A 12,573-nucleotide genomic window follows, 5' to 3' on the forward strand; every position below is an offset into this window, starting at 1 on the left:
AATGGATTTGTATGTAGCATTTATGGATCTGGAGAAGGCATATGATAGAGTTGATAGAGATGCTCTGTGGAAGGTATTAAGAATATATGGTGTGGGAGGCAAGTTGTTAGAAGCAGTGAAAAGTTTTTATCGAGGATGTAAGGCATGTGTACGTGTAGGAAGAGAGGAAAGTGATTGGTTCTCAGTGAATGTAGGTTTGCGGCAGGGGTGTGTGATGTCTCCATGGTTGTTTAATTTGTTTATGGATGGGGTTGTTAGGGAGGTGAATGCAAGAGTTTTGGAAAGAGGGGCAAGTATGAAGTCTGTTGGGGATGAGAGAGCTTGGGAAATGTCAGTTGTTGTTCGCTGATGATACAGCGCTGGTGGCTGATTCATGTGAGAAACTGCAGAAGCTGGTGACTGAGTTTGGTAAAGTGTGTGAAAGAAGAAAGTTAAGAGTAAATGTGAGTAAGAGCAAGGTTATTAGGTACAGTAGGGTTGAGGGTCAAGTCAATTGGGGAGGTAAGTTTGAATGGAGAAAAACTGGAGGAAGTAAAATGTTTTAGATATCTGGGAGTGGATCTTGCAGCGGATGGAACCATGAAAGCGGAAGTGGATCATAGGGTGGGGGAGGGGGCGAAAGTTCTGGGAGCCTTGAAGAATGTGTGGAAGTCGAGAACATTATCTCGGAAAGCAAAAATGGGTATGTTTGAAGGAATAGTGGTTCCAACAATGTTGTATGGTTGCGAGGCGTGGGCTGTGGATAGAGTTGTGCGCAGGAGGATGGTTGTGCTAGAAATGAGATGTTTGAGGACAATGTGTGGTGTGAGGTGGTTTGATCTAGTAAGTAACGTAAGGGTAAGAGAGATGTGTGGAAATAAAAAGAGCGTGGTTGAGAGAGCAGAAGAGGGTGTTTTGAAATGGTTTGGGCACATGGAGAGAATGAGTGAGGAAAGATTGACCAAGAGGATATATGTGTCGGAGGTGGAGGGAACGAGGAGAAGTGGGAGACCAAATTGGAGGTGGAAAGATGGAGTGAAAAAGATTTTGTGTGATCGGGGCCTGAACATGCAGGAGGGTGAAAGGAGGGCAAGGAATAGAGTGAATTGGATCGATGTGGTATACCGGGGTTGACGTGCTGTCAGTGGATTGAATCAGGGCATGTGAAGCGTCTGGGGTAAACCATGGAAAGCTGTGTATATATGTATATTTGCGTGTGTGGACGCATTTATATACATGTGTATGGGGGTGGGTTGGACCATTTCTTTCGTCTGTTTCCTTGCGCTACCTCGCAAACGCGGGAGACAGCGACAAAGCAAATATATATATATATATATATATATATATATATATATATATATATATATATATATATATATATATATATATTGGAAAGGATCACAATTTTGCCCGTGATCAAGATATTCCTATGAGTCCACGGGGAAAATGAAACACGAAACGTTCCCAAGTGAACTTTCGTGTAATAATCACATCATCAGGGGAGACACAAGAGAGAAATATAACAGTCAGTTGATATACATCGAAGAGACGAAGCTAGGACGCCATCTGGTAAACATGTGATTGTAAACAATCACATGTCTACCAAATGGACAAGAGCAAAGGAAGGTGTAGCACTCCTGAATCAGGAGTTGTGGGAGTATGTGATTGGGTGTAGAAAAGTGAACTCTAGATTGATATAGGTAAAAGCGAAAGTGGATGGAAAGATATGGGTGATTATTGGTGCCTATGCACCTGGTCATGAGAAGAAAGATCATGAGAGGCAATGTTCTGGGAGCGCTGAGTGAGTGTGTTACAAGCTTAGACACACGAGACCGGGTTACAGCGATGGGTGATTTGAATACAAAGATGAGTAATGTGGCAGTTGAGGGTATAAGTTGTGTACATGGGGTGTTTAGTGTTGTAAATGGAGATGGTGAAGAGCTTGTGGATTTGTATGCTGAAAAAGGACAAGTGAATGGGGATACCTGGTTTAAAAACAGAGATATACATAAGTATACCTTTGTGAATAGAAGAGATGGATAGAGGGCGTTATTGGATTACGTGTTAATTGACAGGCGTGTAAAAGAGAGACTTTTGGCTGTTAATGTGCTGAGAGGGGCAACTGGAGGGATGTCTGATCATTATCTTGTGGAGGCGAAGGTAAAGATCTGTGGATGTTTTCAGGAAAGAAGAGAGAATGTTGGGGTAAAAAAGAGTGGTGAGACTAAGTGAGCTTGGAAAGGTTATTTGTGTGAGGAAGTACCGGGAGAGATTTAGTGCAGAATGGCAAAAGGTGAGAGCATAGAAGATGTATGGATCAGGTGTTTGCTTTGAAGAACGTATGTGACAAAAAATTAGAAAAACAGATGGATTAGTATGTAGCACTTATGGATCTGGAGAATGCATATGATAGGCTTTGTGGAAGGTATTAAAAGTATACGGTGAGGAAGGTAAGTTGCAAGAAGCAATGAAAAGCTTTTACCAAGGACGTAAGGCTTGTATACGAGTAGGAAAAGAGGAAAGTGATTGGTTCTCAGTGAATGTCGGTTTGCGACAGGGGTGTGTGATGTCTCTATGGCTGTTTAATTTGTTTGTGGATGGGATGGTTAGGGAGGTATATGCAAGAGTTTTGGAGAGAGGGGCAATTATGCAGTCTGTTGTAGATGAGAGGGCTTGGGAAGTGTGTCAGTTATTGTTCGCTGATGATACAGCGCTGGTAGCTGATTCGGATGAGAAACTGCAGAAGTTGGTCACTGAGTCTGGTAAAGTATGTGAAAGAAGAAAGTTGGGAGTAAATGTGAATAAGAGCATGGTTATTAGGTTCAGTAGGGTTAAGGGACAAGTTAATTGGAAGGTAAGTTTGAATGGAGAAAAACTGGAAGACGTGAAGTGTTTTAGATATCTGGGAGTGGATCTGGCAACGGATGGAACCATGGAAGCGGATGTGATTCACAGGGTGGGCGCGGGGGTAAAGGTTCTGGGAGCATTGAAAATTGTGTGGAAGGCAAGAATGTTATCTTGAAAAATGTTTGGAAGTTGAGAACGTTATCATGGAAAGCAAAAGTGGGTATGTTTGAAGGCATAGTGGTTCCTACAATGTTATATGGTTGCGAGGCGTGAGCTATAGATAGAGTTGTGCGTAGGAGGGCGGATGTGCTGGAAATGAGATGTTTGAGGACAATATGTGGTGTGAGGTGGTTTGTTCGAGTAAGTAATGAAAGGGTATGAGAGATGTGTGGTGATAAAAAGAGTGTAGTTGAGAGAACAGAGGAGGCCGTTTTGAAATGGTTTGGTCGCATGGAGAGAATGAGTGAGGAAAGATTGACAAAGAGGATATATGTGTCAGAGTTTGAGTGAACGAGGAGAAGTGGGAGACCAAATTGGAGGTGGAAAGATAGAGTGAAAAAGATTTTGATTGATCGGGGCCTGAACATGCAGGAGGGTGAAAGGCGTGCAAGGAATAGAGTGAATTGGAACGATGTGGTATACCAGGGCATCTGAAGCGTCTGGGGTAAACCATAGAAAGTTTTGTGGCGCCTAGATGCGGAAAGGAAGCTGTGGTTTCAGTGCATTATACATGACAGCTAGAGACTGAGTGTGAACGAATGTGGCCTTTATTGTCTTTTTCTAGCGCTACCTCGCGCCCATGCGGTGGGAGGGGGTTGTTATTTCATGTATGGCGGGGTGGCGATGGAAATGAATAAGGGCAGACAGTATGAATTATGTACGTGTGTATATATGTATATGTCGATGTGTGTATATACATGTATACATTGAGATGTATAAGTATGTATATGTGCGTGTGTGGACGTGTATGTATATACATGTGTATGTGGGTGGGTTGGGCCATTCTTTCGTCTGTTTCCTTGCGCTACCTCGCTAACGCGGGAAACAGCGACAATGTATAATAATAACAATGGCTCTAGCTGTCGAGTTCTGCTACTGTGGTCTTCCATAGAAGATCTAAGTCGACGACGTCTGGCAGTAGAGTACCTCAAGACCATGGAAGCTACAACACGTATAAAGGCGTGTAAACAATGATGATGTAGGAAGATGAATCTGCATATCTAAGACGTCATAACCTTCTCTTGCGTTACATAGAATAACTTGCGGCTTGGAAGAAATTCCACCACTGTGGAGCGTTACCACTAGTGTCATACCTACCTCTCTTGATGATGTCACATGTGTTACTACTGGTGTGGTACCTTCCTCTCTTGATGATGTCACATGTGTTACTACTGGTGTGGTACCTACCTCTCTTGATGATGTCACATGTGTTACTACTGGTGTGGTACCTTCCTCTCTTGATGATGTCATCACCTTACAATAGCTGGACAACCTGTACGGCTGAATGGTGAATGTTCGTGTTTCTAGTCGTGTTATCTACCTATCAGTATGATTCATGAGGCTGTATTGTAGGCAACTTCTCCACGGCTGATCATATTCCCTCTCACACCAGTAGTAGTGTTGCGGTTGCTGATGGCGACACTCTCCTCGAACCACACAAAGGCCAGAGGTTCTTGAGTCATCACGACATTTCATATCTTCTAGAAAACGTTTGTTTCCTGTGCTCGACACTGAGGACAGACGTAGTCTACGCCAACCTTCGCTCTTCTTGCTCTACGTCAACAAAGTCACCGTAATCAGAGTGTCACTGGAGGATCTTTCAGCGTTAGCTTTCCCTGGCCAGTTCTGAATCCTGACGAACTCCTTCGGCAAACAGATGAGCCTATATCTGGATTATCATTGTCTCTTTCATTTTGTGCCCGTTTTCTCTGTGTGTCATTATTTCGCGATGCTTCCATCCTTTGTGGCCAGAGTTCCTCCCTGCCACATCCACTCCTAGCTGCTACCCTACTTAACACGCCTGCTTCCCTCACCCTTACTTAAGGAACTTTCTACCCTTAAACTTCTCCTCCGTACCGCAATGCAGGTGTCCTAGGAGGAATTCTTCCAACAAGTAACTCCCTCGTGGGAAGAGAGTTTGCCTTGATACGGGAGTGGTGGGTGGCACCACCAGACACGGGCCTCTCCACCTCATGAGGGCGTGGTCCCACGATCTGGAACCCTTCACTTGCCTTGTGCACTCCTCTCTCCAGGCTTCCTGCTCTCTGTAACTCTTGGGTTACCAATCCACTGAGCCCTCCTGTATCCGGCTCTCTGTAACTCTTGGGTTACCGGTCCACTGTGCCCTCCTGTATCCGGCTCCCCTCAACGCAGGACGTAAGGGCTGCCGACCGTTACCTGAAGGGCTGGCCAATGGCTGAGGCCGCGGTGTTCACCTCGCCCACCGCAGCAACACCTGCAGTCCAGGCCGTAAATGGCGAGGGAGAGACGAGTCCTGTGATCCTGATATAAGCTGAGGGTGTGAGTACAGTGTGAAGGCGTTGGCAGGGGTCGGTGTGCCACCAAGTCACCAGAGCAGAGTAGCGGCCAGGTCACCAGTACAGAGTAACGACCAGGTCACCAGTACAGAGTAACGACCAGGTCACCAGTACAGAGTAACGATCGGGTTACCAGTACAGAGTAACGACCAGGTCACCAGTACAGAGTAACGATCGGGTCACCAGTACAGAGTAACGACCAGGTCACCAGTACAGAGTAACGACCAGGTCACCAGTACAGAGTAACGACCAGGTCACCAGTACAGAGTAACAACCAGGTCACCAGTACAGAGCACCAGGGTGGGATGACTGCTGAAGTTCAGTGAGGGAGAGCGGAAGGGCGTGGGAGGGTGAGAGAGAAGGTCAGGGCTGAGGGAGTAGTTGTAGCACCAGACTTATAACTTTTCTTCTCCCTTGTCGACGCTATTTTCTAGCGCCTGTACCCACCACACTGTTTGCCACACCAGAGGCGACACGTCAGCCAAGGCTTCCGTCCTTCCCAGACGGAGAGCAGATTCCCGGACTTCGTTTCACCATAATAAACCTCACGTGATATTGTACTTGTCCTCTAGAAACACTGGACCTCTTATCTGGTTAAATGCTGTTTCTGTGTATCTATCTGAGTGAAACGAAGCTTAAGGGTAAAGGGGAGGAGTGGTTTGGGAATGTCTTGGGAGTAAAGTCAGGTGTTGGTGAGAGGACAAGAGCAAAGGAAAGAGTAGCATTACTCATGAAGCAGGAGCTCTGGAAGCATGTGATAGAGTGTAAGAAAGTAAACTCTAGACCGATATGGGTAAAACTGAAACTGGATGGAGAGAGATGGGTGATTATTGGTGCCTATGCATTTGGTCATGAGAAGAAAGATCATGAGAGGCAAGTGTTTTGGGAGCAGCTGAGTGAGTGTGTTAGCAGCTTTGATGCACGAGACCGGATTATACTGATGGGTGATTTGAATGCAAAGGTGAATAATGTGGCAGTTGAGGGTATAATTTGTGTACATGGGGTGTTCAGTGTTGCAAACGGAAATGGTGAAGGGCTTGTAGTTTTGTGTGCTGAAAAAAGACTGGTGATTGGGAATACCTGGTTCAAAAAGCGAGATATACATAAGTGTACGTATGTAAGTAGGAGAGACGGCCAGAGAGCGTTATTGGATCAAGTGTTAATTGACAGGCGCGCGAAAGAGAGACTTTTGGATGTTCATGTGCTGAGAGGTGCGACTGGAGGGATGTGTGATCATTATCTTGTGGAGGCGAAGAAGATTTGTAGAGGTTTGCAAAAAAAAGAGAGAATGTTGCGGTGAAGAGAGTGGTGAGAGTAAGTGAGCTTGGGAAGGAGACTTGTGTGAGGAAGTACCAGGAGAGATTGAGTGCAGAATGGAGAAAGGTGAAAGCAAGTAACGAAAGGGGAGTGGGGGAGAAATGGGATGTATTTAGGGAAGCAATGTTGGCTGCAGCAAAAGATGCCTGTGTCGTGAGAAAGGTGGGAGATGGGCAGATTCGAAAGGGTAGTGAGTGGTGGGATAAAGAAGAAACATCGTTAGTGAAAGAGAAGAGAGAGACATTTGGACGATTTTTGCAGGGAAATAGTGCAATAGGTCAAGAAAAGGAGCAGGAGGTGAAAAAGAGGGCAAATGAGAGTTGGGTTGAGAGAGCATCGTTAAATCATAGGGAGAATAAAAAGCTGTTTTGGAAGGAGGTAAATAAAGTGCGTAAGACAGAAAAACAAATGGGAACATCAGTGAAGTGGGCTAATGGGGAAGTAATAACAAGTAGTGTTAAAATGAAGAGATGAAGTGAGTATTTTGATGGCTTGTTGAATGTGTTTGATATTAGAGTGGCAGATATAGGGTATTTTGGTCAAGGTGGTGTGCGAAGTGAGAGGGTCAGGTGGGATGCTTTAGCAAACAAAGAGGTAGTGAAAGCTTTGCGGAAGATGAAAGCCGGCAAGGCGGCGGGTTTGGATGGTATCGCAATAGAATTTATTAAAAAAGGGGATGACTGTGTTGTTGACTGGTTGGTGAGGATATTCAATGTATGTATGGTTTATGGTGAAGTGCCTGAGGATTGGCGAAATGCATTCATAGTACCATTGTATAAAGGCAAAGGTTATAAAGGTGAATGTTCAAATTACAGAGATATAAATTTGTTGAGTATTCAGGGTAAATTATATGGGAGGGTATTGATTAAGAGGGTGAAGCCATGAAGAGAGCATTAGATTGGAGAAGAGCAGTGTGGTTTCAGAAGTGGTAGAGGATGTGTGGATCAGGTGTATGCTTTGAAGAATGTATGTGAAAAATACTTAGAAAAACAGATGGATTTGTATATAGCATTTATGAATCTTGTGAAAGCATACGATAGAGTTGATGAAGGTGCAACGTAGAAGGCATTAAGAGAACATGGTGTGGGAGGTAAGTGGCTAGAAGCAGTGAAAAGTTTTAATTGAGGATGTAAGGCATGTGTACGAGTAGGAAGAGAGGAAAGTGATTGTTTCCCTGCGCACAACTCTATCCACAGCCCACGCCTCGCAACCATACAAAATTGTTGGAACCACTATTCCTTCAAACATACCCATTTTTGCTTTCCGAGATGATGTTCTCGACTCCACACATTCTTCAACGCTCCCAGAACTTTCGCCCCTCCCCCACCCTATGATTCACTTCCGCTTCCATGGTTCCACCCGCTGCCAAATCCACTCCCAGATATCTAAAACACTTCACTTCCTCCAGTTTTTCTCCATTCAAACTTACCTCCCAATAGACTTGACCCTCAACCCTACTGTACGTAATAACCTTGCTCTTATTCACATTTACTCTTAACTTTCTTCTTTCACACACTTTACCAAACTCAGTCACCAGCTTCTGCAGTTTCTCACATGAATCAGCCACCAGCGCTGTATCATCAGCGAACAACAACTGACTCACTTCCCAAGCTCTCTCATCCCCAACAGACTTCATACTTGCCCCTCTTTCCAAAACTCTTGCATTCACCTTCATAACAACCCAATCCATAAACAAATTAAACAACCATGGAGACATCACCCACCCCTGCCGCAAACCGACATTCACTGAGAACCAGTCACTTTCCTCTCTTCCTACACGTACACATGCCTTACATCCTCGATAAAAACTCCTCACTGCTTCTAACAACTTGCCTCCCACACCATATATTCTTAGTACCTTCCACAGAGCATCTATATCAACTCTATCATATGCCTTCTCCACATCCATAAATGCTACATACAAATCCATTTGTTTTTCTAAGTATTTCTCACACACATTCTTCAAAGCAAACACCTGATCCACACATCCTCTACCACTTCTGAAACCACACTGCTCTTCCCCAATCTGATGCTCTGTACATGCCTTCACCCTCTCAATCAATACCCTCCCATATAATTTACCAGGAATACTCAACAAACTTATACCTCTGTAATTTGAGCACTCACTCTTATCCCCTTTGCCCCTGTACAATGGCACTATGCAAGCATTCCACCAATCCTCAGGCACCTCACAATTAATCATACATACGTTAAATAACCTTACCAACCAGTCAGCTATACAGTCACCCGCTTTTTTGATAAATTCCACTGCAATACCATCCAAACCTGCTGCCTTGCCGGCTTTCATCTTCCGCAAAGCTTTTACTATATATATATATATATATATATATATATATATATATATATATATATATATATATATATATATATATATATATATATTTTTTTTTTTTTTTTTTTTTGCTGTCTCCCGCGTTTGCGAGGTAGCGCAAGGAAACAGACGAAAGAAATGGCCCAACCCACCCCCATACACATGTATATACATACGTCCACACACGCAAATATACATACCTACACAGCTTTCCATGGTTTACCCCAGACGCTTCACATACCCTGATTCAATCCACTGACAGCACGTCAACCCCGGTATACCACATCGCTCCAATTCACTCTATTCCTTGCCCTCCTATCACCCTCCTGCATGTTCAGGCCCCGATCACACAAAATCCTTTTCACTCCATCTTTCCACCTCCAATTTGGTCTCCCACTTCTCCTCGTTCCCTCCACCTCCGACACATATATCCTCTTGGTCAATCTTTCCTCACTCATTCTCTCCATGTGCCCAAACCATTTCAAAACACCCTCTTCTGCTCTCTCAACCACGCTCTTTTTATTTCCACACATCTCTCTTACCCTTACGTTACTTACTCGATCAAACCACCTCACACCACACATTGTCCTCAAACATCTCATTTCCAGCACATCCATCCTCCTGCGCACAACTCTATCCATAGTCCACGCCTCGCAACCATACAACATTGTTGGAACCACTATTCCTTCAAACATACCCATTTTTGCTTTCCGAGATAATGTTCTCGACTTCCACACATTCTTCAACGCTCCCAGAATTTTCGCCCCCTCCCCCACCCTATGATCCACTTCCGCTTCCATGGTTCCATCCGCTGCCAGATCCACTCTCAGATATCTAAAACACTTCACTTCCTCCAGTTTTTCTCCATTCAATCTCACCTCCCAATTGACTTGACCCTCAACCCTACTGTACCTAATAACCTTGCTCTTATTCACATTTACTCTTAACTTTCTTCTTTCACACACTTTACCAAACTCAGTCACCAGCTTCTGCAGTTTCTCACATGAATCAGCCACCAGCGCTGTATCATCAGCGAACAACAACTGACTCACTTCCCAAGCTCTCTCATCCCCTCTTTCCAAAACTCTTGCATTCACCTCCCTAACAACCCCATCCATAAACAAATTAAACAACCATATATATATATATATATATATATATATATATATATATATATATATATATATATATATATATATATATATATATATATATATATATATATATTATTGACTGGTTGGTAAGGTTATTTAATGTATGTATGACTCATGGTGAGGTGCCTGAGGATTGGCGGAATGTGTGCATAGTGCCACTGTACAAAGGCAAAGGGGATAAGAGTGAGTGCTCAAATTACAGAGGTATAAGTTTGTTGAGTATTCCTGGTAAATTATATGGGAGGGTATTGATTGAGAGGGTGAAGGCATGTACAGAGCATCAGATTGGGGAAGAGCAGTGTGGTTTCAGAAGTGGTAGAGGATGTGTGGATCAGGTGTTTGCTTTGAAGAATGTATGTGAGAAATACTTAGAAAAGCAAATGGATTTGTATGTAGCATTTATGGATCTGGAGAAGGCATATGATAGAGTTGATAGAGATGCTCTGTGGAAGGTATTAAGAATATATGGTGTGGGAGGCAAGTTGTTAGAAGCAGTGAAAAGTTTTTATCGAGGATGTAAGGCATGTGTACGTGTAGGAAGAGAGAGGAAAGTGATTGGTTCTCAGTGAATGTAGGTTTGCGGCAGGGATGTGTGATGTATCCATGGTTGTTTAATTTGTTTATGGATGGGGTTGTTAGGGAGGTAAATGCAAGAGTTTTGGAAAGAGGGGCAAGTATGAAGTCTGTTGGGGATGAGAGAGCTCGGGAAGGGAGTCAGTTGTTCGCTGATGATACAGCGCTGGTGGCTGATTCATGTGAGAAACTGCAGAAGGTGGTGACTGAGTTTGGTAAAGTGTGTGAAAGAAGAAAGTTAAGAGTAAATGTGAAAAAGAGCAAGGTAATTAGGTACAGTAGGGTTGAGGGTCAAGTCAATTGGGGAGGTAAGTTTGAATGGAGAAAAACTGGAGGAAGTAAAGTGTTTTAGATTTCTGGGGGTGGATCTGGCAGCGGATGGAACCATGGAAGCGGAAGTAGATCATAGGGTGGGGGAGGGGGCGAAAATCCTGGGAGCCTTGAAGAATGTGTGGAAGTCGAGAACATTATCTCGGAAAGCAAAAATGGGTATGTTTGAAGGAATAGTGGTTCCAACAATGTTGTATGGTTGCGAGGCGTGGGCTATGGATAGAGTTGTGCGCAGGAGGATGGATGTGCTGGAAATGAGATGTTTGAAGACAATGTGTGGTGTGAGGTGGTTTGATCGAGTAAGTAACGTAAGGGTAAGAGAGATGTGTGGAAATAAAAAGAGCGTGGTTGAGAGAGCAGAAGAGGGTGTTTTGAAATGGTTTGGGCACATGGAGAGAATGAGTGAGGAAAGATTGATCAAGAGGATATACGTGTCGAAGGTGGAGGGAACGAGGAGAAGTGGGAGACCAAATTGGAGGTGGAAAGATGGAGTGAAAAAGATTTTGTGTGATCGGGGCCTGAACATGCAGGAGGGTGAAAGGAGGGCAAGGAATAGAGTGAATTGGATCGATGTGGTATACCGGGGTTGACGTGCTGTCAGTGGATTGAATCAGGGCATGTGAAGCGTCTGGGGTGAACCATGGAAGGCTGTGTAGGTATGTATATTTGCGTGTGTGGACGTATGTATATACATGTGTATGGGGGTGGGTTGGGCCATTTCTTTCGTCTGTTTCCTTGCGCTACCTCGCAAACGCGGGAGACAGCGACAAAGCAAAAAAGAAAAGAAAAAAAAAAAAAAAAAATATATATATATATATATATATATATATATATATATATATATATATATATATATATATATATATGTATATATATATATGCTCATACACGCATATATATAGACATATACATGCACATACACAGACATATACATTACACACATGTACATATTCATACTTGCTTGCCTTCATCCATTCCTGGCGCTACCCTGCCCCACAAAACACAAGATCGCTACCCGCTACTTCAGTGAGGTAGTGCCAGGAAAACAAACAAAATGGCAACATTCGTTCACTCAGTCTCTAACTGTCATGTGTAATTCACCAAAACCACAGCACCCTATCACATCCAGGCCTTACAGACCTTTCCATGGTTTACCCCAGACGCTTCACAAACCCTGATTCAGTCCATTGACAGTATGTCGACCAAGGTATACCACATTATTCCAATTCACTCTATTCCTTGCACGCCTCTAACCCTCCTGTATGTTCAGGCCCCGATCGCTCAAAATCTTTTTCACTCCATCCTTCCACCTCCAATTCGGTCTCCTGCTTCTCCTTGTTCACTCCACCTCCGACAGATACATCCTCTTTGTCAATCTTTCCTCACTCTTTCTCTTTATGTATCCAAACCATTTCAACACACCCTCTTTTGTTCTCTCAACCACAATTTTTTTTTATTACGACACGTCTCTCTAACCCTTTCATTACTTACTCGATCAAACCAC

The 12,573-nt window shown here is 43.8% G+C and overlaps 1 protein-coding gene across 3 annotated transcripts in view; it reads right to left on the bottom strand.

Annotated features, from left to right (window-relative positions):
• LOC139754889 (uncharacterized) overlaps positions 1–12,573 on the bottom strand; it is a 131,005-nt gene that overhangs the window by 23,302 nt on the left and 95,130 nt on the right. The gene's annotated exons all lie outside the window — the stretch shown is intronic.

The sequence above is a fragment of the Panulirus ornatus genome, chromosome 18 (assembly GCF_036320965.1).
Source record: "Panulirus ornatus isolate Po-2019 chromosome 18, ASM3632096v1, whole genome shotgun sequence".
NCBI lineage: Eukaryota > Metazoa > Arthropoda > Malacostraca > Decapoda > Palinuridae > Panulirus > Panulirus ornatus.